This window comes from Balaenoptera borealis (assembly GCF_965194805.1).
Source record: "Balaenoptera borealis genome assembly, chromosome: 15".
In the NCBI taxonomy this organism is placed as follows: domain Eukaryota; kingdom Metazoa; phylum Chordata; class Mammalia; order Artiodactyla; family Balaenopteridae; genus Balaenoptera; species Balaenoptera borealis.
This window is the reverse complement of record NC_138871.1, coordinates 56,899,869-56,927,309: the sequence shown is the minus strand read 5'-3', so window position 1 is coordinate 56,927,309 and position 27,441 is coordinate 56,899,869. Positions and strand designations below refer to the sequence as shown.

The window sequence follows — 27,441 nt, the reverse complement described above, 5'->3', positions numbered from 1 at the left end:
ATAGGATCATATATACTGTATTTCAATATGTGTAAATGCTGAGGCATGACAATAGTGGAAGCTGTAACGAAATTGTGAAATGTTTGCATGTGTGCATAGAATCACTAGCAATGCAGCGGTTATAAATTAGACTGATAATTTGTACCAGGAACTCTAATATTTCCTGAGATTTTTTTTCAAAATGGTACTATTGGTAAGTTTTGAACAAAACAAAATACAGTCTTTTCTCTTTTTATATGATGGCACACATAATATAATATGGTATATTAAAACCATACCCCAAATATTTTGTGTTCTCATACATAGAATGGAATTAGCTCTAGTCTCAGGTAACAGAATCATGTTTTTCACTTACATAAATGTCCAGAGGGACATTTCAAAGTCATATGAATCATGGACTGTCCTCTGCTTTATACCTATATATCTATGGGGTATCTAACATCCTTGTTTTCCATCTATGAAATGTTAATACTGCTCCCATTGTGGTAGTACTGCCACCACCTCACCCTTTCCAAAGGAGTCCTTGGGGTGTAGACTAGTACCCATTTAAAAACCAGGGCACTAAATGCAGTATAATAAAACAAAAACTATGTCTGTATTGTTGACTAACACATTTGCTGACATTCACTGTAACTTTGGGAACATGGAAGTTATTCGGTATGTACAAATTAAACAACAAAAAAAGCTCTTAATAGTTTCCCTAATTCCTCCAAATTAGAGATTAAAGTTGGAAGTAATAAAAAAGTTAAAAGTTAAAGTTATTTATATTCAGCTAGGATTGATACGGGCTTTTTTAAAAAAGAAATTTATTTATTTATTTAGTCTATTTATTTTTGGCCGTGTTGGGTCTTCATTGCTGCGTGCGGGCTTTCTCCAGTTGTGGCGAGTGGGGGCTACTCCTCATTGCAGTGTGTGGGCTTCTCATTGCAGTGGCTTCGCTTGTTGTGGAGCACCGGCTCTAGGTGCACGGGCTTCAGTAGTTGTGGCGCGCAGACCTAGTTGCTCCGCGGCATGTGGGATCTTCCCGGACCAGGGCTCGAACCTGTGTCCCCTGCACTGGCAGGCAGATTCTTTACCACTGCACCACCAGGGAATTCTCAGGATATTTAATTCTTTTATATTTAATTATATTTTAATTCCTCTGTGTGTATGTATGTATGTGTGTGTGTGTGTGTGTGTGTGTGTGTGTGTGTATGTGTATGTGTTTTCTCCTTCCTTTCCTTGTGTTGGTTTTATCAGATTTTCTATTTGTCAGGAAGGTATCCATCCTATTTGTAGTCTTATAGTGGTCACCTTCACATTTTTATTTATTTTACTTAATTGTTAAAACTTTTTGTTTTTAGAAAGGTAATATTTGAATATGTCAACATTTAAAAGGTACAAAAGTATATTCAGTGCAAAAACTCTCCACATCAGGTCTCTGAAGACCCAGTATTCCCCCATAGATCATCATTGTTACTAGTCTCTAGTATCTTTTCCAGAGAAAATCAATGTACATAGAAGGAAATCATACATATGTGTATACACATATTTTCCCCCAACTTTTTTTTTTTTTTACAAAAATGATGGCACAGTATGGTGGTTTTAATATTTTTTACTCTAGAATTTCCCATAATAACTTAAACAACTTTCACTCCCTTATACATTTTTTAAAATTTTATTTATTTATTTATTTATTTTTGGCTGCGTTGGGTCTTCATTGCTGTGTGCGGGCTTTCTCTAGTTGCGGCGAGCAGGGGCTACTCTTCGTTGTAGTGCGCGGGCTTCTCATTCTGGTGGCTTCTCTTGGTGCGGAGCACGGGCTCTAGGCGCACGGGCTCAGTAGTTGTGTCTCGTGGGCTCTAGAGCACAGGCTTAGTACCTGTGGCGCATGGGCTTAGTTGCTCCGCAGCATGTGGGATCTTCCCGGACCAGGGATCGAACCCATGTCACCTGCATTGTCAGGCGGATTGTTAACCCATGCGCCACCAGGGAAGTCCCTCCCTTATACATTTGAAAGTTGACATCTAAAATTTTCATCAAAAATTTAAATAGTTGCAAAGAGATAATATCTAGTGTGTTGCAAATAGTGACATTTAAAAATAAATGACTATGTAGAGAACAAACGTATGGACACCAAGAGGGAAAACGGCGGGGGGTGGGGATGGTGGTGTGATGAATTGGGCGATTGGGATTGACGTGTATACACTGATGTGTTTAAAATTGATGACTAATAAGAACCTACTGTATAAAAAAGTAAATAAAATTCAAAATTAAAAATAAATAAGTAAATAAATAAATAAATGGCTATGGAATTCCTTGGCCATCCAGTGGTTAGAACTCCACATTTCCACTACTGGGGGCCGGGGTTCATCCCTGGTCAGGGAACTAAGATCCAGAAAGCTGCCGTGGTGCAGCACAGCCAGAAAAAAAAAAGAAATATTGTAACAATTTGCCCACCATCACAGGTTAAAAAAAAAAAAGCATGAACAAGCTCCTGTTGAACAGTTTGAAATTTTACGTGATCCTTTTGTCTCCTTGAGCTCTTTTCCATTTTGCTTTCTCTGCAGAATTCTAGCCTAATGTATTTTATGCTTGAAAAGTTTTATCATCATATTATTCTCTGCAACAAAAATTAAACATAAATTAAAATTTTAAAACACTTTGTATGTCTTGACTTCATAAGGCTCAGAGTCTTAATTTCTTTTGGATTTATTATAATTATAGTACACATACTGTAAAAATTTTGATAATTACTAAACATAAAAATACATTTTTACTGGAAATCATCTCTTAACGAAATGGGTGGGGATTCTTCTCACCTCATTTAGTTAACAAATCCTTGCATTAATGTAACTTGTTGCTAGAATGAGAGGGTTTGGTTTTGATTCTGTTCCTGATTTTTGTGTATATAGGTGTAGTTTCTGACAATTTTTTCATCTAGGTAGATGAGAATGGTGGCGTTTTCCTCATTTATTCGTTTATCAAATATATTTTGAGCTCCTACTATGTTATGGAGACTCCTCTAAGTTCTGGTGATAAGCACTGAACAAGCAGAAGTCCCTGCCCTCAGAGTTCACAAGCATCTCTTTGTTCTTCTGAGTTGTATGTGAAAAATCATATAGCAGTTTTTCATCAAAAGTCATTTTTAATGATTTAGCAGCTGACAATTCAATTATGTCCTACTTCAGTCTTGTTGAAAGCAGAGAATTTGAAACCACCAGAGTTGGAAGAGGTTTGTTAACCAGTCATTAGTCATTCATGATCTCATTTTTTGAGAAGCAGAATAAAAAGGCTTTACCAAGACCTAACAAATGACTGTTAATTTTACTTCCTACTCTTTGACCTACATAGATTGTATCACTTAGGGGTCTACCAGATAAACAACTAGTTGGAGATTTTATGTATATATAAATACATAATATCCTATACACATATGTAATCTCCAACTGGTTTGTATAAATATATAAAGAGATTTATTTATTTCAAAACAAATAAATGATTGTGGAGCTGGCCAGGTGGGATTTCTTCTTCCTCAGGGAAATCTCAGTTTTGCTCCTGAGACCTTTCATTTGATTGGATGAGACCCACCCAGATTATTGAGGATAATCTCCTTTATTCAGAGTCAGCTGATGGTAATCACATCTACAAAATACTTTCACAGCAACACCTAGTTAATATTTGAATAACTAGGGATTATAGCCTAGCCAATTTGACACACAAAACTAACCATCATAGGGACCTTATTTAAACCAGTATACTCAGAAAGGTTTGGGAAAGTTGAAATAATGTTCATTTAAATATACCTTTGCGGGACTTCCCTGGTGGTGCAGTGGGTCCCCTTGCCAATGCAAGGGACACGGGTTCGAGCCCCGGTCCGGGAAGATCCCACATGCCGCGGAGCAACTAAGCCCGTGCACCACAACTACTGAGCCTGTGCTCTAGAGCCTGCGAGCCACAGCTACTGAAGCCCGCACGCCTACAGCCCGAGCTCTGCAACAGGAGAAGCCACCACAATGAGAACCCCACGCACCACAGCGAAGACCCAACACAGCCAAAAAATAAATAAATAAATAAACCTTTGCATTTTAAATTTCAGTCTGATAAAATGTTTGGATCTTATACCATTTGTGTACTTATGTATTTAAATATATATGACATGTAAATTGATATATAAAGTATAATATGAACTGTATTTAAATATATTTACATCAGATTGTTGGAACTGTGGATTTCATTTATTCAATGGAAAATGACTAACAGTAAAACTTTAATGACAAAGCCAGTCCTTATTGACAAAAACCAGGCAGCTAAATCATACTTTCTGTCAGTCTTTTTTTTCCAATTTTAATAAATGAGTACTGTGCATCCCCGAGGCAACCATCTCCTTCTGAATTCTAAGATAGATTCCTGGATAATGCTCAGAGCCTTGCTGTGATGGACTAAGGCCATCAGCATTTTTTGCAGACTCTGTTTTTTTTTTATCTTGGGACTGTTTTCTCAGGAGTGTGTTTTGTTTTTTTTTTTAATAAATTTATTTTATTTTATTTTTGACTGCGTTGGGTCTTCGTTGCTGCACGTGGGCTTTCTCTAGTTGTGGTGAGCAGGGGCTACTCTTCACTGCAGTGCACGGGCTTCTCATTGCAGTGGCTTCTTGTTGCGGAGCATGTGCTCTAGGCGTGCGGGCTTCAGTAGTTGTGGCTCATGGGCTCTAGAGCACAGGCTCAGTAGTTGTGGTGCATGGGCTTAGTTGCTCTGCAGCATGTGGGATCTTCCTGGACCAGGGCTTGAACCCGTGTTCCCTGCATTGGCAGGCGGATTCTTAACCACTTTGCCACCAGGGAAGCCCAGGAGTGGTGTATTTTTTTATTACCATCAAGGGGTTGGAAAAAGTGAATCTTTAAGTATAAATTGTTCGTATATCTATCAGTTGATCAACAGGTAGATATCTGATGCCACAGTCTCACATATTTCTGAATTCATAACATGCTAACGTTGGCCAAAACACCCCAGTTCTAATACCACACTTTGCTGTGACTAAAGTATGTGTAAGACACAAAACCGTATTCTGTGAATTTCTGATATCTTTATCGTGTCCCTGTTTTGTCACCAGTGGTCTCCTTGTTTGGTGCTCTGGTGGTTTTTACTCCCTTGGGCTGTGCTGTACTTTAAGATTTACGGTGGTGGAGAGGTAAGAGAAGAGTGGTGGAGATGAGAAAAGAAGGACCCTGTGCTAGTTCTCAGGCTAGTACATGTGGAATTTGATCTACAAGTTGTTTTCCTTAAACATGTGTTTCTGTGTATCCCTTACAATGTCTTCTGTACACTTAGAAGTGTTCAGGCTCACCTTTTGAAGACTTCTGTTAACACTATACCACTTTTCCTGGGCCTTGCTTTTTTCTTATCTTGGAGATCCTTCCATATCTGTATGTACTTTGTTTTAATGGCTGCATTATATTCCACAGTTTGATGTTTTTACTATAATTTAACCAGTCTGTACTGGTGGAGGATTGCATTTTTTATCTTTCGCTGTCAAATAGTTCTGCAGAGTACATTATCATTTAGCACATGTTATGAGCACAGCATCTATATTTAGGATAGATTCCTAGAATTGCGGTTGTGGGATCAAAAGATTATGCATTGTAATCTTGATAGATATTGCCAAATTGCCTGCCTCAGACAGGGTATCAGTTTAGACCTATCAGCAACAAATAAGTGTCTATTCCCTCCCACCCTTACCAATATAGTTTACTATCAGGCTTTTGATCTTTACTTAACCTAATAGGTAAAAAATGATACCTTGGTATAGTTTTATTTTACATTTCTTATGAAAATGTGGCTTTCTTATAAAAGCCACTTTTGTTTCCTTTTCTGTGAACTGTTTATATCATTTGCCTTTTTTATATTGAGTAACTTCTGCTAAATTAATGTGTAGTGGAAAAAATCTTCAGTTAACTCAATAAATACGGTTTTGTTTGTTTGTTTTTTTGGAATCCAAGCTATCTTTATTTTTGAACTACATTTATGTTTTGCTTTGCCCTTATCTAAATTTTTTTCACAAAGTGTCTGTGGGTGGTGAACTTTCTAAATCTTACCATCATACTTAATGCTAGTTTGTCTCTTTATAGAATTCTAGGTTCAAAATAGTTTCCTCTCAGAACTTTGAAACAATTAACTCCATTGTCTTTTGGAATCCAGTGTTGTTGATAACAACTCTGATGTCAATATAATTCTTATTCTTGTAATTCTTCTTATTCTTAACATGTTTTTCCCTCTGGAAAAACACAGCTTTAGAATTGGCATTCTGAAATCTTGCCAGAATATGCCATGCCAGAATATGTCTGCATGTTGCACTTACTTCAGTAAACCATTCTATGTGTTTTTGGTGAATATGTTGGAATGAGGGAGGACCTGTAATTTGTTTTCAGCTCAGGGATGTTTTCTTCTAGGATTTCTGTTTCTTTGTTGTCCCTCTGTTGTCTCTCTTTCTGGAATTCCTAGTAACAAAAGTTGTGACTTCTGTTAACTGATCTCATTCTTTTCATTTCTTAGGCCTTTTATGTAGCTTACTGGAAGAATTCTTTGATTTAATACTCCAGCTCACTTATTTGATCAACAGCTGTATCTATTCTGGATTCATTCAGCTCAGTTGTTGAAACTGTAATACTTCCAAGAGTAATACTAAAGAGAGAAGGGGAAACACAAACAACAACAGAAAGTTACCCTGGTATTTGAAGAACCTTTTTTTGTGCTTTGACCACAAATTTTATTAGTAGGGATAAGGCTAAACATATTTGATTTCTAGATATCTGTTGTGTATTCTTCTGAACTTTGACATTATGAGAACATAGCCCAGAGATCTGTTGTATCTTAGTCTATAAAGTATTTAGGTGCATAGACCTCAGCCTTTCTCTCTCTCTCTATTTTATTTTTAACATTTTATTTATTTTATTTTCTGGCTGCACTGCACAGCATGTGGGATCTTAGTTCCCCATCCAGGGAGCAAACCCACGCCCCTTGCAGTGGAAGCGTGGAGTTTTAACCACTAGACCGCCAGGAAAGTCCCAACACTTTCCTTTTTTTGAATCCAGGTCCAAATGTGGCTAATCTGAGGCACTGAGCCCTAACTCTGCCCCTGGAGAAACTTCTCAGTCTTTTCCAGGCAGCTACTACCAGTTGATTGGAGTTGGCACAAAGATCTATTTTCTGTCACTGCATTAAAAGTAATAAACATTCATTTATAAGGACATTTTTCTCTTGCTATTTTATAATGTTTTTATTTTTGTGAATGACATTTTACAATTAGTAGTTATGGCAAGTTTGTGTCTCATTAACCAGATTATTATCAACTGTAAATATTACAGAGGTTTATTATTTGGCAAGTTAATTATGTTTTATGATACACATTTTCTTATTGATCTGTTACTTTGAATGTTAATGATTGCTATTATCTTTTTAAACAAAGCAAGTACTGTATTACTACTTTAAAACTGATGTCACATTGCTTTTTGATTATTAAATGAGGCATTCCAATAATTAGATATTCTTAAGCTTCTTTAAAGGCTTTGTGTTAGCTTTACTTAATTTGTGGGATGGAACAATATAGACTTCATGTTTTATATTTTCATATGACTGGTTGAATGAATATCATTTTTGTAGTCAGAGTAGCTTATCTAAAATTTTCCACAGGTTATCATTAAAAAAATCTTTCCATTGAAGTATAGTATAGATATTGAATTCTGTAGCTTCCTACTACTACCTCTGTTTCTACTAGTGCTTTTACCTTTACATATTGTCTTTATTTAGAATAGCCCAAAGTATGTTTTCATTAGCATTTCAAACTCTAGAATTTTAAATCTGGAAGGATCCTATACATAATCTGTTTAAACTCTCTGTTTTATAGCTGAGTTCTTTTTTTTTTTTTTTTTTTAAATAAGTGATTTTTTTTTTTAAATCTGTGTTCAGCTCTATTGTTTTTTTTTTAAATTTATTTTTATTTATTTATTTATTTATTTATTTATTTATGGCTGTGTTGGGTCTTCGTTTCTGCGTGAGGGCTTTCTCCAGTTGCGGCAAGCAGGGGCCACTCTTCATCGCGGTGCGCGGGCCTCTCACTATCGCGGCTTCTCTTGTTGCAGAGCACAGGCTCCAGACGCGCAGGCTCAGCAATTGTGGCTCACGGGCCTAGTCGCTCCGCGGCATGTGGGATCCTCCCAGACCAGGGCTCGAACCCGTGTCCCCTGCATTGGCAGGCAGACTCTCAACCACTGCGCCACCAGGGAAGCCCTATAGCTGAGTTCTTGACCCAAGGTTACCTAGCTGGACTAATGATCTGTCCTCTGATTCCTGTTTTTCTACACTTTGTTTTATTTATCTCTAAAATTTATTTTGGAGGAGATAAATATGACTATACTTCATTTTATGTTTGTCCAATTTGGCCTTGTGAAAAAGGAGTTTTGGAGTCGGACCTGGTTATTAATGCTGGTTCTATCATTTAGTAGCCATGTAGCCTTGGGCACATTAGTTAACCTTGCTGAGCCTTAGTTTCTTCATCTTTACAAGGGGCTTACTAATACTTTCTACCTATTACCCTCCCTGTCTTGAGAGTTGTTGTAGGAATTAAATGAATAAAGTGTCTGGTAGATCATGAGGTGTACAGAAAATGCTAGCTTTTTGAATCAGTGTCACTGAAAGAAACAGAAACCAATCTGGATTTGGTCTATTACTGGGAATTAAGTGCTTCCCAAATGGTGGAATGGTTGAAGGAACATATCCTAGACTGGGCCCCTGGAGGACTCCCGTAACAGTACAAAGAACTGACCCACATGCTAAGCTGGTCCCTCTGGAGCCAAGCTAGCAAGCACCATGCTTTTTTGATTGCCCCTCACAGCCAGGAAGTTGGGAAATGGTCACCTGAAGCCTCAGTCCGGGTTTTTAGAAGTCATATCAAGAAGCTGCTGATGCCTGCCGCATTCTTGACACCTAGGAACTTGGAGAATGGACATGGCTGCATAAAAGCCTCACTTTCAACTTTGCTGATGGCTAATAGTCTCAGGAAGATGGCTCCTGTCTCATAGCCTCCCAGTACATTGCATGCCAGTTCCCATGCACAACTCGGGGTGCATGGGAAGCTGGGAACTAATTTTAAGCTTTCTGATCTCTCCAAAGGGAAGGAAGGAGGTTGAGAAAAATCCGAATATTTACGGTAGTGGTATTAAGCTGGATGGTAGTGTTGGTGGTGGATAAGGATTATTATTGCTGTGTTCAGTATACCTCATTCAGAATTATATATCAAGTGGGTGATATTCTAGAACTAGAACTGGAAGTTCCAAATGCAGTTATTTTCAGTGGGCTGTACTCCTTCTAATATCTTATTCTTTTTTCTTTTTTTTTTTTTTAATATCTTATTCTTTATTCGTTAAGTAAGTAATTCACTGAGCATCTCAGTATAAGCAGATGGCTGTTCTGGATGCTCTGAATGTTTACAGTGACCAGACTCTGTCCCTGCTCTCAGAAAGGCTTAGTCCTGTGGGTTACAGGCGTAGGCTGTTTTACTACCGTATAGTAAATGCTGTGGTAGAGGTGACATACCCAGGAAGGACTCCTGACCCCTAGCAGGGGGGCTTCTAAAGTGACACCAGATCCTTTTAGGAAGTGATCATTCACAAGTTAAAGTACCCCAATTGCCTATACATTTTATAAAAGAGTAAAGAGAACTGTTTTCATAACAAGTTTTGGTAAGAACAGGACAGTATAGATGGGAGATTCTTCTTGTAAAGAGATGGAGAGGATACTTAAGAGAAGAACATCCTCTTGGATCTGGCCAGTTTTGTTGTGGAGCTGAGGTAGGAGGCATCTTTTTTTTTTTTTTTAACAAATTTTTTTTAAACTTATTTATTATTTATTTATTATTTATTTTTGGCTGTGTTGGGTCTTCGTTTCTGTGCGAGGGCTTTCTCTAGTTGTGGCAAGCGGGGGCCACTCTTCATCGCGGTGCGCGGGCCTCTCACTATCGCGGCCTCTCCTGTTGTGGAGCACAGGCTCCAGACGCGCAGGCTCAGTAGTTGTGGCTCACGGGCCTAGTTGCTCCGCGGCATGTGGGATCTTCCCAGACCAGGGCTTGAACCCGTGTCCCCTGCATTGGCAGGCAGATTCTCAACCACTGCGCCACCAGGGAAGCCCAGGAGGCATCTTTGATGGCCCCCTCCATCACCTGTTTATCATCTTCACCTGGAGGACTTCCAGGGGCCATATTCCTTCCCTGGAGATCCAAGCAGGCACCCATAGCATAACTCACACTCTAGGCCTACAGTCCAGATGTTCAGATGTTCTCTGACCCTTTCCCCTATTGTCTTCAGTTTCTTTGTCCAAGATGTGAGAAAGGGGCTCCTTACTTTTATTCTATGTGTTTACTGCACGTATAGGATAAAAAGTCATAAAAATTTTAGGCACTGAAAAGGGCCTTACTTGTTCATTTTCCGTTTTTCTTAGCAGCCAGTTGTGGTTGTCTTCAAGTCTAGAGGACACAGGTAGGAAAAGAAGATCATAACTTGTGTCAAAATTGCCTCTGTATTAGAGAATGGATATAAATCATTATTTTTTAAAACGGACTTACAAATCCAGGAAGCATTAATAAATGTACATTTTTTTACAGTGTTTTATTTGATTTTAATTTTGTGCAGTCTTTTAAATTTTTTAAAAATTTTGCTGAAGCATAGTTGATTTACAGTGTTGTGTTAGTTTCTGGCGTACAGCAAAATGATTGTTATACATATATATGTAATACTCTTTTTCACATTCTTTTCCATTATGGTTTATTACAGGATGTTGAATGTAGTTCTAATTTTGTACAGTCTTTAAGCTTAATTAAGATATCTTTGCTCTGTTGGTTGTAAATCAGTATTATTTTATCTGGCCTTTTGTTCACAGACTTTGCTTTTCAGTAAATGTGATAATAACCTATATTGTATATCAAAAGAGATTTTAACACTTTCAACCCATCAATACTTTATCTTTGAGAAGGAAGGAAAACTAACAATTTTTAAAAATTATTTATTTATTTATTTATTTTTGGCTGCGTTGGGTCTTGGTTGCTGCGCACGGGCTTTCTCTGGTTGTGGTGAGTGGGGGCCACTCTTCGCTTTGGTGCATGGGCCTCTCATTGTGGTGGCTTCTCCTGTTGTGGAGCACAGGCTCTAGGTGTACAGGCTTCACTGGTTGTGGCACATGAGCTCAGTAGTTGTGACGCACAGGCTTAGTTGCTCCGTGGCATGTGGGACCTTCCTGCACCAGGGATCGAACCCGTATCCCCTGCATTGGCAGGTGAATTCTCAACCACTGCGCCACCAGGGAAGCCCCCAATTTTTTAATACATTTAAAAAAATTAATAATTAGTTAATTTGGCTGCGTTGGGCCTTAGTTGCTGCTCATGGGATATTCGTTGCGACACGGGATCTTTCGTTACAGCGCACGGGCTCTTCATTGTGGCATGCAGGTTTCTCTAGTTGCAGTGTGTGGGCTTCTCTGTAGTGTGGCACGTGGGCTCCAGAGCACACGGGCTCGTAGTTGCAGTGCACAGGCTCTCTAGTTGTGGTGTGCGGGCTCAGCAGTTGTGACATGTGGGCTCTCCAGTTATGGCGTGCAGGCTTAGTTGCTCCACGGCATGTGGGATCTTAGTTCTCTGACCAGGGTTCGAACCCACATCCCCTGCGTTGGAAGGTGGATTCTTAACCACTGGACCACAAGGGAAGTCCTGAAAACTAACAATTTTGAACTCTGTGTTTCAGATGGTACACTAGACACATATTCATTTTGTTCTTTTAATCATCACTACTAGAATTTGTTAGTTTAGGTTGTTATTAGCTCTATTTCTACAGTGGCCCAAAGAGAATTCAGTAACTTACCAAAAGTCATAGCAACATTTAGTGGAATTAGAATATGAGCTCTTCCACCGCCGGTGAGGGCCTGTGCTATGCTGAGTACTCGCCACCCCCGACCGAGTGGTTGGACGCCGACATTGACCGGGGACTGGCAAGGAGTTCGATAGCTGTGGGGCTGGGTATTGCAGCTCTTGGATTTGCAGGTTGCTACACATTTCAAATCTGGAAACTTCTAGGACAAGTAATCACAGAAACTGCAAAGAAGATTTCAACTCCTGTAATTAAACTCAGGGTCAAAAGAACTGCAAGTGGAGACCTTCAAGATGGCGGAGGAGTAAGACGTGGAGATCACCTTCCTCCTCACAAATACATCAAAAATACATCTACATGTGGAACAACTCATACAGAATACCTACTGAACGCTGGCAGAAGACCTCAGACTTCCCAAAAGACAAGAAACTCTCCCCGTACCTGGCCGTGTGGCTCACAGGATGTTGGTGCTCTGGCTGGGTGTCAGGCCTGAGCCTCTGAGGTGGGAGAGCCGAGTTCAGGACATTGGTCCACCAGAGACCTCCCGGCTCCACGTAATATCAATTGGCGAGAGGTCTCGCAGAGATCTCTGTCTCAATGCTAAGACCCAACTCCACTCAATGACCAGCAAGCTCCAGTTCTGGACACCCCATGCCAAACAACTAGCAAGATAGGAACACAACCCCACCCATTAGCAGAGAGGCTGCCTAAAATCATAATAAGTTCACAGACACCCCAAAACACACCACCGGACGCGGTCCTGCCCACTAGAAAGACAAGATCCAGCCTCATCCACCAGAATATAGGCACCAGTCCCCTCCACCAGGAAGCCTACACGACCCACTGAACCAACCGTACCTACTGGGGGCAGACACCAAAAACAATGGGAACTATAAACCTGCAGCCTGCGAAAAGGAAGACCCCAAACACAGTAAATTAAGCAAAATCAGAAGACAGAGAAATACACAGCAGATGAAGGAGCAAGGTAAAAACCCACCAGACCAAACAAATGCAGGGGAAATAGTCTACCCGAAAAAGAATTCAGAGTAATGATAGTAAAGGTGATCCAAAATCTTGGAAATAGAATGGAGAAAATACAAGAAACGTCTAACAAGGACCTAGAAGAACTAAAGAGCAAACAATGATGAACAACACAATAAATGAAATAAAAATTCTGTAGAAGGAACCAATAGCAGAATAGCTGAGGCAGAAGAACGGGTAAGTGACCTGGAAGATAAAATAGTGGAAATAACTACTGTGGAGCAGAATAAAGAAAAAAGAATGGACAGAATTGAGGACAGTCTCAGAGACTTCTGGGACAACATTAAACGCACCAGCATTTGAATTATATGGGTCCCAGAAGAAGAAGAGAAAAAGAAAGGGACTGAGAAAATATTTGAAGAGATTATAGTTGAAAACTTCCCTAATATGGGAAAGGAAATAGTTAATCAAGTCCAGGAAGCGCAGAGTGTCCCAGGCAGGATAAGTCCAAGGAGAAACACGCCAAGACTCATATTAATCAAACTATCAAAAATTAAATACAAAGAAAAAAGACTAAAAGCAGCAAGAGAAGAGCAACAAATAACATACAAGGGAATCCCCATAAGGTTAACAGCTGATCTTTCAGCAGAAACTCTGCAAGCCAGAAGGGAGTGGCAGGACATATTAAGGTGATGAAAGGGAAGAACCTACAACCAAGATTACTCTACCTGGCAAGGATCTCATTCAGATTCAATGGAGAAATCAAAAGCTTTACAGATAAGCAAAAGCTAAGAGAATTCAGCACCACCAAACCAGCTGTACAACAAATGCTATAAAGGAACTTCTCTAGGCAGGAAACACAAGAGAAGGAAAAGACCTACAATAACAAACCCAAAACAATTAAGAAAATGGTAATAGGAACATACATATTGATAATTACCTTAAATGTAAATGGATTAAATGCTCCAACCAAAAGACACAGACTGGCTGAATGGATACAAAAACAAGACCCATCTATATGCTGTCTGCAAGAGACCCACTTCAGACCTAGGGACGCCTACAGACTGGAAGTGAGGGGATGGAAAAAGATATTCCATGCAAATGGAAATCAACAGAAAGCTGGAGTAACAATTCTCATATCAGACAAAATAGACTTTAAAATAAAGACTATTACAAGAGATAAAGAAGGACACTACATAATGATCAAGGGACCAATCCAAGAAGAAGATGTAACAATTATAAATATTTATGCACCCAACATAGGACCACCTCAATACATAAGGCAAATGCTAACAGCCATAAAAGGGGAAATCGACAGTAACACCATCATAGTAGGGGACTTTATAAGTTTACTTATTTTTTATTTTTATTTTTGGCTGCATTGGGTCTTTGTAGCTGTGCGCGGGCTTTCCCTGGTTGTGGTGAGCGGAGGCTACTCCTCGTTGCGGTGCGCGGGCTTCTCATTGCGGTGGCTTCTCTTATCACAGAGCACAGGCTCTAGGTGTGCGGGCTTCAGTAGTTGTGCCTCACGGGCTCCAGAGCGCAGGCTCAGTAGTTGTGGCGCACGGGTGCAGTTGCTCCGTGGCATGTGGGACCTTCCCGAACCAGGGCGTGAACCCGTGTCTGCTGCATTGGTAGGTGGCTTCTGAATCACTGCGCCACCAGGGAAGTCCCGGCAGGTGGATTCTTAACTGCTGCGCCACCAGGGAAGTCCTACAATAGTCTTTAAAGCTGCATGAATATTTTCACATTGTGGGGATTTGTGAGTCTTTGTGTGGCAAGGCTATAAAAATAGCTGGTTAGCCCAACTTGCTTTATCTTTAAGAGTATTGGTAATTCATGAGGGTGAAACTGCAATTCCTGAGAGGAATTAATTTCAACCTGGTAGAAAATTATTGAAGGTTAGGGTGTTAGAAAGACATCTCTTGTGATAATAAATAAAAGATTTTATTTCCTGTTTTTTTTAATAATTGTTTTTGCCTTTAAGGTGTAATATGGTTGACTCCTTTGTTGCGTTTTCATAGTTCAAGGAGCAAATCCATTTTTTCTTTTGTTGAGGTCGTTTTCAGGTTACTCAGTCCTCTACAGTTGGAGAAATATTTTCCATATTCTTCCCTATTTAAAAAGACTTTTTAAAAGCTTGCTCAGGGTTGTGTATCTTTTCATATAAATTACTATAAACAGGACAGCAAAGGATGACAGAATTAAATGAAATTTTTAGAAATTATGAAGCTCATTAGTGTAAGGCTCTCAGGAGTGAAGATACTGCAGAAAATGTGTGTAAGAAATGTAGTTGTAATCCTGTATTCTGTGATTCATTCTTATTTCTGTTTTGTCCATGCTAGACTATAAATTTTCTGACCTTTGGTTTCCTGAGTGTTTCAAGCTTTGAAAAAGATGATAGCCTATAGTATGAGGTGACCCATGTTTCTTATATTGGTAATTCATATATCACATAATTCACAACTTTAAATAGCATGTACCGTTGTAGAATTATTTTAGATTATTTAGTAGTTTACAGGAAAAAAGTAGAAAAATGCTTCAGTTACTGTGTAGCAAATACATTTTCATGAATTTATCTGTCTTTTCTTAGTGTAATGATTAGATCAGAGCGCATGTACAATTTTTAAGATTTTTAATAAGTGTTCCTAAAGAGTCTTCCAGAAAGTATGAATCATTTTACTTTCATACTTTGCTATCATTTAGTCTTCTATATTTTTTTGTAGAAGTTTTATATTTAACATTTAAGTTATGACCCATTTTTAGTTACTCTTTGTGTTATGGTACAAGGTGTCCATGCTAAGTTCCTTTGGGGGGTGCATGCATATTCAGTTGCTCCAGCACTGTTTGTTGAAAAGACTATCCTTTCTCCATTGCATTGCTTTGGTGCCTTTGTCAAATCAGTTGGTCATATATGTGTGGCTCTATTCTGGCCTTTCTGTTCTGTTCCATTGATCCACTTGTCGCTCTTTTCACCATCAACACACTTTGGATTATTTTAGCTTTCTAATACTTCTTGAAATCAAGTAATGTTAGCCCTCCAAGTTTGATTTCTCTTTGTTAGAGTTGTTTTGGCTATTCTAGATCTTATGCATTTTTATATAAATTTTAGAATCAGCTTGTCAGTTTTTACAAAAAGTCTGCTGGGATCTTGATTGGGATTGCATTAAATCCGTTGATCAATTTGGGGGAGAATTGACGTCTTCACAATACTGAGTCTTCTAATCCTTGAACACATGGGTCACTGGTTTCTTCCTTTTTATTGTTGAGTAGTATCCCTTTGTGTGGATGTATCACAATTTGTCTACTCATCTGTCGATGGATATTTCAGTTGTTTGCAGTTTTTAGCTATTACAGACAAAGTTGCTTTGAACAGTTGGTGCAGGTCTTTGTACAGACATACATTTCTTCTTGGTTTGTACTGGCGTGGCCTTATCATATGGTCTGGATATTTTTAGCCTTTTAGGAAACTGTTTGCCAAAGTGATTGTACCATTTTACATTCTAATCTGCAGTGTAGGGGAGTTCTGGTTTCCGCACATCATTGCCAACACTTCATAAGGTAAGTCTTTTTAATTTTAGGCCTCCTAATAGGTATGTAGCAGTTATTGTAAATTTTACCTTCTTGTGTCCTGGGTATTTTTATGCTATTGTAAATCTTCCTGAGCCTTGTTCTGTGATGCACTTAGGTTACTTGGAAACAGTTTGGTCTTTTTGGTTGTTGCATTTATGACTTAATGTACATTTGTTTGTTAAGTGGGTACAGAGCAGTCAGTGCTCAGTCTAGGGCTTTAATTGTTCCCCATTACTTAGGCAAGACCTTTCTGTGTACTCTACCCAATACACCGTGAATTATGAGTTTTACCAGTGTGGTTGTTTGCAAACAAGCACTGTTCATGGCCCCGTGTGAGCAGTGGGCACTGTTCCCGCTGATTCTTTCCCTGTTTTATGGCAGTTTCCTCACATGCATTCACTGATGGGTGCTGTGCTCGAGGATCACCATCTGTGATCTCCAGGTTTTCTCACGCTGGTACTCTGGTACTCTTATCTTTTGAACCCTAGTTGCCTTGGTCTCCCTGGTCTCTCACCTTCGTCTCCTCACCTCTGGGAGTCTGCCAGGCTCTGCCTCAGTTTCCCCTCCTTCACTGTTGCCTGGAAACTTTGCCACGGCAATAAGTAAGGGCCAGTGTTAGGGCTCACCTTGTTTGTTTTCTGTCTCTCAGGGATCACTGTTCTTCATTGCCTGATGTGCCCGTGGCCTGATGCTTCATGTATTTTTTTCTGCTTTTAAACTTATTTATTACATTTTGATTTTGGGGGGTAAATTTGTAAAAACCAAAATTTGTAAATTTTGGTTGTTTCATACGGGAGGGTAGATCTGATCCTTATTACATTGTCTAGAAGGAGAAATCCTAATCCTTTTAAAAAATATCTAAAAATCAAGGTATAAAATACAGTGTAATAGGTAAAGTGTGCAGGTCAAGAGATTTTCACAGATGTATACATTTCTATTACTACCACTCAGATTAAGATAGAAAAACTTTCTAATACCTCAGCAGATTCCTTTGTGCCCATTAGTACCCTCTTCCTCCCCCCTCCCCAGATAACCACTGCTCTGATGTCTACTACCACCTGTTAGTTTTGCCTGGTTTCTGACTTCATCTCAGTGGAGTACCTATAGTATTTACCCTTTTGCCTGACTTTTTTCACTCAGCACCGTGTCTGTGGGATCCGTCTATGTTATTGCTTGTATCACTTATTCTTTTTTCTGGCCCAGCAGTATTTATTCTCCTGTTGATGGACATTCAAATGGTTTCCAGTTTGGGCTCCTGTGAATAAAACTGCTGAGAACATTCTTTTGGTATACTTAAGCTCTCATTCCTCTTGGATAAATACGAAGGATTGGGAATTGTTGGTTTATGGGGTGGATATAAATATACTTCAGTAGAATATTGCAAACAGGTTTCCACAGTGGTTGACCAATTTTCACTTCCTCTGTCAATTTATGTGAATTCTAGTTGGGCTATATTCTTTGCGTTTAAAAAAATATTTATTTATTTTATTTGTTTATTCGGCTGCGTTGGGTCCTAGTTGCAGCACACAGGATCTTTTGTTGTGGCGCATGGGGTTAGTTGCCTTGCGGCATGTGGGATCCTAGTTTCCCGGCCAGGGCTCGAACCCAGGTCCCCTGCATTGGAAGGCGGATTCTCAACCACTGGACCACCAGGGAAGTCTCGGGCTATATTCTTTTCTTTAAAATAAATTTATTTATTTATTTACTTTGGCGGTGTTGGGTCTTCGTTGCTGCGCGCGGGCTTTCTCTAGTTGTTGAGAGCGGGGGCCGCTCTTTTTTTTTCCCCTGGGAATGGGGTGTAGTTGTGGGGGAAGTAGGTAAAACATATGGCAGGGCAGATCATTAGAAGATTTATAAACCATGAGACTCTTTATTAATCAAAGCAAGAGAAATGAGTTGCACTGTGGGAAAATGCTGGCTGCTGTGTCTGTAATGAATGGGAGAAGGGTGGTGGTCTTGTGGTGCCGGAAAATTTGGTTGCTTGTAAATCGTTTTGTTTCTTAAGTTTTAAAATTGATAGCAAATGGAAAAATGCATGGTGGCATGTTAAGGCTGCATTAAAATTCCAGATGGACTTTGAATATATTATAAGATTGGGCAGCCTTTGCCAGATGCAGTGTTCTTTGAATAAATAAATGTAAAGCAGAAATAGCTTAAATTTCTGATGGGATCCTAACTTGCTATATAACAACTTATGAGTCATTGTATCTCACAATGTGAAGATAAAATTTCTGTGACAGGTTTCTTAAACCCAATAAAGTAAAAAAAACCTTGCTTTAGCCAGTTCTTGTTTTTCTTTTCAAGTTAGACTTTGAGTTAATATTTCTTTTGCATAAGTCAGTTTTTCCTGAATATCTTTCAGGGTGTCTGTGGTGAAAATTTTCTTGATAATATTAAGCTGTCATTTAATTGTCTTTCTGATTCTCTCAGTAGTATATAGCAGAGTTTTTCCAGGCTGTATGACATGTGATGACTTCATCACTCATGATAATGCATTGTGTGCTTGTGATTTCCAGTATTTTCAAAATTTATTTGTTTTAATTTCTAACACAATATTGGTAGATGTGTTACCAATGTAAACAAAACTTCTTTGAAATCCTTGGTAGAACTGAAGAATATAAGGGGTCCTGAGACTAAAAAGCTTGAGAGTTGCTGGCATAGGTGTTCTGCCATAAAAATGTTTTAAAATTAGTGCTTTATAATAAGGATTCTTAACTGAGGCTTACCTGGTGTGACTGTACCCTAGAATTTTTAAATCAGTATTTCCAGGGGTGGGGTCTGGATATCTGTTTTTGGTTGTTTATAAAAAGTGAAAGCAAATTTTTAATTTGTTTTAATTTTAACATGATTTGCTTTCTTAATTAGGAACCATTGTGTTAGGAGATAAGATTTGTTTTCCAAATGTAAAAGAAAATTATATGAATTCATTAAAAAATAGTAATAGCAGTTTTTAAAATTTAGCACTGTGTTAGGCACTGTGCTAGCAAATTATGTGCATTATCTTAATTCTCACAATAACCTTATAAGGGAGAAATTATGTCCACATTTTACAGATGACGAAACTGAGGATTACAGAGAGTAAATAATTTTGTCCCCAACCAGGAAGGGGTGGAACTAGACTTTGATTTCAAGTGTGACTCTGAAGCCTGGTATCCCATCCACCCTGTGTTAGATCTGGGAAGAATTGTGGAAAGCACTGGGATGAGATGTGACAGAGCCCTTGAACAGTAACCTTTTGATGGTTACTCTTTGCGGTGTTTTATGTCATAACTCTGAGAGTCTGTCCTCGCAGCAGCTGATTTGAGTGTTACTGATAAATTTTACCTGGTCTGCTGTGAACATTTCTTTTTTTTTTTTTTTTAAAGACATGCCTAGTTGTTGTTGTTTTTTTTTTTAAATTAATTTATTATTTATTTTTGGCTGTGTTGGGTCTTCGTTTCTGTGCGAGGGCTTTCTCCAGTTGGGGCGAGCGGGGGCCACTCTTCATCGCGGTGCATGGGTCTCTCAATATCGCAGCCTCTCTTGTTGCGGAGCACAGGCTCCAGACGCGCAGGCTCAGTAGTTGTGGCTCACGGGCCTAGTTGCTCCGCGGCATGTGGGATCTTCCCAGAGCAGGGCTCGAACCCGTGTCCCATGCATTGGCAGGCAGATTCTCAACCACTGTGCCACCAGGGAAGCCCTGAACATTTCTTGAGGTTCCATCTCTTTTACCCCATGAGAAAATCAGCATTGATACAAAGATAAATGACCCATCTTTGTTCTCAAGGGACTCTGAATCAGATGACTGTTGCACAAAGCATACTGTGACAAGTAAGTACCTTAAGCTTATGTGGGTGCTGCTTTATAGCAAAGAGGAGGGGACGCCTCCACCTGGAGGTTGGTGAAAGTCTCATGGATTAGGTACCAGAACCTCAGAGACTCCTTTCAACTTTACATGTGATCTTATTACTTCTATTAACTTTTCACCCACTCCAGTATTCTCCCTGTTTTATCTCATGCATTTCTTTATAGAAGCAGTCAACTCTTGGTGCTTACCTGTTTTTGATCTCCCAAAATGGGCCACTTTTCTATTTTGTTCCCTTCCTTATTTAATCTTCAAACCCAAAATTTAGTTGTGTATTTATAATTACGTATATTTATTTGTATATATTTCGGAAATTAATGTTATACAGAATGCCAGTTGAAATTAATATTTTGGCAAGATGATACAAAGATATGGAGAGAAAGGAAGACATAGGTAAATAAATGATTATCAGGACTTCCCTGGTGGTGCAGTGGTTAAGAATCCGCCTGCCAATGCAGGAGACACAGGTTTGAGCCCTGGTCTGGGAAGATCCCACATGCCGCGGAGCAGCTGAGCCTGTGTGCCACAACTACTGAGCCTGCGCTCTAGAACCTGCGAGCCACAACTACTGAGCCCACGTGCCACAACTACTGAAGCCTGTGTGCCTAGAGCCCGTGCTCTGCAACAAGAGAAGCCACTGCAGTGAGAAGCCCGCACACTGCAATGAAAGAGTAGCCCCCACTCGCCACAACTAGAGAAAGCCCGCGCACAGCAACGAAGACCCAACACAGCCAAAAAATAAATAAATAAATAAAAATGATCAACTATGTTGGTTGTCTCATTAAGGAAAAAACCAGTTTAACGTGGATTAAAGTTTAGTTACAGTTTTCCTTCTCTTGAGTCCTATTCACTTTTTATTTATTTATTTATTTTGGCTGTGTTGGGTCTTTGTTTCTGTGCGAGGGCTTCCTCTAGTTGCGGCAAGCGGGGGCCACTCTTCATCGCGGTGCGCGGGTCTCTCACTATCGCGGCCTCTCTTGTTGCGGAGCACAGGCTCCAGACGCGCAGGCTCAGTAATTGTGGCTCACGGGCCCAGTTGCTCCGTGGCATGTGGGATCTTCCCAGACCAGGACTCGAACCCGTGTCCCCTGCATTGTCAGGCAGACTCTCAACCACTGCGCCACCAGGGAAGCCCCCTATTCACTTTTTATTTTGAGGTATTTTTAGGAAGCAGAAAAGAGAGAATAATGTGCTAATTATGAACCTACCAACCAACTTTGTCCTCCCTTATTGTGACATACATATTTGCTTCAGATTCTTTTAGTGCTGTGTGCATCCCTTCCCAACTCCATTGCTTTCCTGGTTTCCCCATAGGTGAATTGCTGTCTTAACTTTAGTGTGTGGTTATTTTTTTCCATTCGTGTATTTATACTTTTGTTACATATGTATGTATTTAGAGCATTGTTTTTGCATTTTAAAAAATGGTGTTTTACATATGTGTCCTTCTACAGATTGCTTTCTCGCTCAATATCAAGTTTTTGTGATCTGTCCATGTTGATATGTGGATTCACTCATTAACTTTTAGCTATTGAGTAGAATCCCATTCCATGACTATGCTGAAATTTACCCATTGTTCTTTTGACTTTTTGCATTTCATTTGCACCCTCCCCCACCTTTTTTAAGGTTTAGCTTGTTCTCTTTTTGATGTAATTCACATGCCATATATAACTTACCACTTTAAAAGGTGTACAATTCAGTGGGTTTTAGTATGTTCACAAATTTATGCAACTATAACTATTATTTGATTCCAGGACATTTTTATCACTCCAAAAAGAAACCCCGTACCCATTAGCAGTCCCTGTATTTCCCCCCACTAATCCTCTGGCAACCACCAAGCTACTTCCTGTCTCTGTGGATTTGTCTATTCTGTATTTTTCATATAAATGGCATCCTATAATATGTGACCTTTTGTGTCTTTCACTTTTGTAATATTTCATTTAGTATGGGGTTGGCCAGAAAGTTCCTTTGTTCGAACTAATACAATGTCTCAAGGTTCATCCACGTTGCAGCATGAATCAGCACTTTATTCCTCTTTATGGCTAAATGATAAATATCCCATTGTATGGATATACTACATTTATTTATCCATTTATCAGACGTTTGGGTTGCTTCCACTTTTTGGCAGTTATGAATAATGCTGTATAAACATTCATGTACAAGTTTTGTATTGACATGTTTTCTGTTCTCGTGGGTATATACCTAGGAATGGAATTGCTTGGTTACATGGTAACTCTGTTCAGCAATTTGAGGAACTGTTGAACTGTTTTACCATGCAGCTGCACCATCTGACATTTCTACTGATAATGTACAAAGATTACAATTTCTCCACATTTTTGCTTGTTATCTTTTTGATTATAGTCATTCTGGTCAATGTGAAATATGTCATGGTAGTTTTTAATTAATTAATTTTTAATTAAAAAATTATTTCATTTATTTTTATTTTTGGCTGTGTTGGGTCTTTGCTGCTGCGTGTGGGCTTTCTCTAGTTGCGGTGAGCAGGGGCTACTCTTCGTCGCAGTGCGTGGGCTTCTCATTGCGGTGGCTTCTCTTTTTGCGGAGAACGGGTTCTAGGCACGTGGGCTTCAGTAGTTGGGGCATATGGGCTCTAGAGCACAGGCTCAGTAGTTGTGGCGCATGGGCTGTGGCACACGGGCTTTGTTACTCCACAGCATGTGGGATCTTCCCTCACCAGGGCTCGAACCCGTGTCCCCTGCGTAGGCAGGCGGATTCTTAACGACTGCGCCACCAGGGAAGTCCTCTCATGGTATTTTTGATTTGCATTTCCCTAGTGACTAATGATGTTGAACATCTTTTCATGTACTAATTGGCTCTTTGTATATCTTTTGGAGAAATGTATTCAGATCCTTTGCCAATTATTTAATTGGGCTGTCTTTTTTTTTTTTGTGAGTGGTTTTTTAAGAATTTATTTATTTTGATTTATTTTGCTTTTGGCTGCGTTGGGTCTTTGTTGCTGCGCGCGGGCTTTCTCTAGTTGTGGCGAGCAGGGGCTACTCTTCCTTGTGGTGCACGGGCTTCTCACTGTGGTGGCTTCTCTTGTTGCGGAGCATGGGCTCTAGGTGCGCAGGCTTCAGTAGTTGCAGCAAGTGGGCTCAGTAGTTGTGGCTCACGGGCTCCAGAGCGCAGGCTCAGTAGTTGTGGCACACGGGCTCAGCTGCTCCACAGCATGTGGGATCTTCCCAGACCAGGGCTCAAACCTGTGTCCCCTGCATTGGCAGGCGAATTCTTAACCACTGCACCACCAGGGAAGCCCTGGGTTGTCTTTTTATTGTTTTAAGAGTTCTTTATGGGCTTCCCTGGTGGCGTAGTGGTTGAGAATGTGCCTGCCAATGCAGGGGACACAGGTTCAAGCCCTGGTCTGGGAAGATCCCACATGCCGTGGAGCAACTAGGCCCGTGAGCCACAACTGCTGAGCCTGCGCGTCTGGAGCCTGTGCTCCGCAGCAAGAGAGGCCACGATAGTGAGAGGCCTGCGCACCGCAATGAAGAGTGGCCCCCGCTTGCCGCAACTAGAGGAAGCCCTCGCACAGAAACGAAGACCCAACACAGCCAAATAAATAAATAAATAAATAAATAAATAATAATTAAAGGTGCTAATAATTAAAAAAAAAAAAGAGTTCTTTATATATTCTGGATACTAGAACCTTATGAGTTACATGATTTGCAAACATTTTCTCCCATTCTATGGGTTGTCTCTTTGCTTTCTTCAGAGTACCTTTTTTTTTTTTTAATTTTATTTTTAATTAATTAATTAATTAATTAATTTATATTTTTGGCTGTGTTGGGTCTTCGTTTCTGTGCGAGGACTTTCTCCAGTTGCAGCAAGCGGGGGCCACTCTTCATCGTGGTGCGCGGGCCTCTCACTATCGCGGCCTCTCGTTGCTGAGCACGGGCTCCAGACGCGCAGGCTCAGTAGTTGTGGCTCACGGGCCTAGTTGCTCCACGGCATGTGGGATCTTCCCAGACCAGGGCTGGAACCCGTGTCCCCTGCATTGGCAGGCAGATTCTCAACCACTGCGCCACCAGGGAAGCCCCAGAGTACCTTTTTACGCACAAAAATTTTAATACTAATTCTAATTTACCTGTTTTTTCTTTGATTGCTTGTGATTTATTTAGGGTGCCATAGTGAAGAAACTATTGCCTAGTCTAAGGTCATGAAGATTTACACTTGTGTTTTATTCTAAGTGTTTTATAAAAGTTTTAGGTCTTACGTTTAGGTCTTTGATCCATTTTGAATTAATTTTTGTATGTGGTGTGAGGGTCCAGCTTTACTCATTGTATGTGGATGTCCAGTTGTTCTCAGCATCATTTGTAGAAAAGACTATTCATTCCCCCAGTGAATTGTCTTGGCATCCTTATCCAAAATCATTTAACATAAATGTACGGGCTTATTTCTGGACTCCCAGTTATATTCTAATTAATCTATGCCTATCCTTTTGCCAGTACCACAGTCTTAGTTGTTGTAGCTTTGAAGAATGCTTTGAAATCTGGAAGTCTGAGTACTCTTTTTTTTTCTTTTTTTTTTTTTTTAAGTGTGAGTACTCTTAAATTTGTTCTTTTTCAAATTATTTTGGCTATTCTGGGTTGCTTACATGTCCATATGAATTTTAGGATTAGTTTGCTAATTTTTGCGAAAAAGACAGTTGGAATTTTGGTAGGGGTTGCATTGAATCTGTTGATCAATTTAGGCAGTACTGCCATCTTAACAATATTAAATCTTCCAATCTGTGAACATAGTTTTCCCATTTACTTAAGTCTTCTTTAATTTCTTTTTTTTTAAATTTTATTTTATTAAAAATTATTTTTATTTTTGGTGGTGTTGGGTCTTTGTTGCTGCACGCGGGCTTTCTCTACTTGTGGCGAGAGGGGGCTACTCATTGTGGTGGCTTTCTTGTTGTGGAGCACGGGCTCTAGGTGTGCGGGCTTCAGTAGTTTTGGCGTGAGGGCTCTAGAGCGCAGGCTCAGTAGTTGCGGCGCACGGGCTTAGCTGCTCCGCGGCATGTAGGATCTTCCCCGACCAGGGCTTGAACCTGTGCCCCTGCATTGGCAGGCCGATTCTTAACCACTGTGCCACCAGGGAAGCCCCGTGATTTTTGATGATAGTTCTATTCTTTTAAATTTTTCATTGTCTAAATGCCAGTTTTTGCCATTGTGGTTAATGTTTTTAGGATGTTAATGGCATGGGAATCATTTCTTGTTCAGAAGCCAATAGAAATTTATACAAATATGTAAATGAAATTTAACTTGTAAATTTGAAAAAATGAGTTTCAGCTGCTGTTTCGGTGATTTCTGTGTTTGGTTAGATTGAACTTGAGAGATTTTATTCCTTTTCACCCAGTATCAAGAGAATGTACAAGAAAATAAGATTTGCTGTTGTTACCATTATTTTTAGAGCTTGTTGCTGTTTTAGCTCTATAGGGTACACGTTAGAATTCAGTTAGCTGTGTTCTATGGAACAACAATTTATCAAATCCTAATTAGGTAAAGAGTATAATTTTCTATGTGATATTTGCTGGTGCTAATAGTGCCAATGCAGCAATAACTTCATTGATTTCCACTGGTGAGATGTTATTAGACTTGCAAGTAAATGGCTCTTTTAGTGCTTCATTTCTCTTTGAGTAGTTCATTATAAAGAACAATCAAAGAATTTTAAATCACATTATTCTGTTTTTGAGTTAGGTGGGTCTTTTTCTAAATCAGTTTCTAATTTTTACACGTTCATTTTCAATTCAGAGTTTTAAAAGTTTGAAGGTAGAAAAGATTTGATACTTAGCCTATTAATTGCCCTCATACAACTCAGAAGAACTACAACTAGGGGGTCACATATGATAAAATCTCTTGTGGTCCTGGGTCCGTACGTAAGAAATTTATAAGAAAGAATTGTGAGGAACAGAAATGTGTTGCTGTGTGCGTGTGTGTGTGTGTGTGTGTGTGTGTGTTTTGTCACTGTCCAAAAATTAAGGCTCTGAGGCCTAACCTTGGGCTTTACTTCCTGTGTGAGAATCCAGTCACCCCCCTCCCTGACTCTGAGTTCTTAATACTCCTGCTATTCCCGTAGCTACACAGTCTGTTCTGGTCTGGTCCAGGTAAGGCTGCAGAGGATCTGTGAGCCTCTACAGGTATTATATTTTAAAATGTTTATATCTAAAATTATTTGGAATTATATCTGTAAATGACATCTAATAATTTTTTTCTTTAAAAAGAATATTAAATACAGCATTAAAAAAAAAAATCTCAGGCAAAACTTTGTCTCCCCTTTCCATCCTTTTCTTCCAACCCTGTTTCCCAGAGGCAAACACTTTGAATTATTTCTTCTTAGTAGCAACTTTTTTGCTCACTGATTGCCTCCAGCACCTTGATTAGTGCCTGTTTTTGGTGCCTAATACAGTTGACCCTTGAGCAATGCAGGGGTTAGGGACACCAACCCCCTGCACAGTTGAAAATCTTCATAAAACTTTTGACTCCCCTCAAAACTTAACTGATAGCCTACTGTTGACTGGAAGCCTTATGCGTAACATAAACAGTTGATTAACACATATTTTGTACGTCATACAGAATATATACTGTATTCTTAAAGTAAGCCAGAGAAAAGAAAATGTTAGGAAAATCACAAGGAAGAGAAAATACACTTACAGTACTATGCTGTATTTATTGATACCATAAGTTTGTTATCTGATTATAAGATGAATCGTCTGTCAGTACCTACATCAGTATTGTCTTATACAGTACAAAACACTGTAGATGTTATGTGTGTTACTAACACTAGACATCAAAAAGGAAAAAAAAAATGTGAAAAAGAAGTTCATGTTTATTTACAGGTATAGTGATCCATGCATTGATAATGAAGAATCAGCAATATGATTTTTTTTATTAAAATTTATTTATTTATTTATTTATTTATTTTCGGCTGTGTTGGGTCTTTGTTGTTGCACGCGGGCGTTCTCTAGTTGCGGTGAGTAGGGGCTACTCTGCATTGTGGTGCGCGGGCTTCTCATTGCGGTGGCTACTCTTGTTGTGGAGCACGGGCTCTAGGCGCGCGGGCTTCAGTAGTTGTGGCACGTGGGCTCAGTAGTGTGGCTCGCAGGCTCTAGAGCACAGGCTCAGTAGTTGTGGCACACGGGCTCAGTTGCTCCGCGGC

The 27,441-nt window shown here is 39.6% G+C and overlaps 1 protein-coding gene and 2 long non-coding RNA genes across 8 annotated transcripts in view; 2 read left to right on the top strand and 1 right to left on the bottom strand.

The window, feature by feature from the left end:
- Positions 1-27,441, top strand: part of MTA3 (metastasis associated 1 family member 3) — a 158,440-nt gene that overhangs the window by 20,237 nt on the left and 110,762 nt on the right. The gene's annotated exons all lie outside the window — the stretch shown is intronic.
- LOC309612540 overlaps positions 9,870-27,441 on the bottom strand; it is a 29,677-nt gene continuing 12,105 nt past the window's right edge. Inside the window, exon 2 of the long non-coding RNA XR_014235263.1 lies at positions 9,870-10,170. This is a non-coding gene — a long non-coding RNA (uncharacterized lncRNA). The remainder of the gene's footprint in view (positions 10,171-27,441) is intronic.
- LOC309612545 lies at positions 10,154-27,171 on the top strand. Its single transcript, XR_014235268.1, has 2 exons — positions 10,154-21,165; positions 21,461-27,171. It is a non-coding gene; the product is annotated as an uncharacterized lncRNA (long non-coding RNA).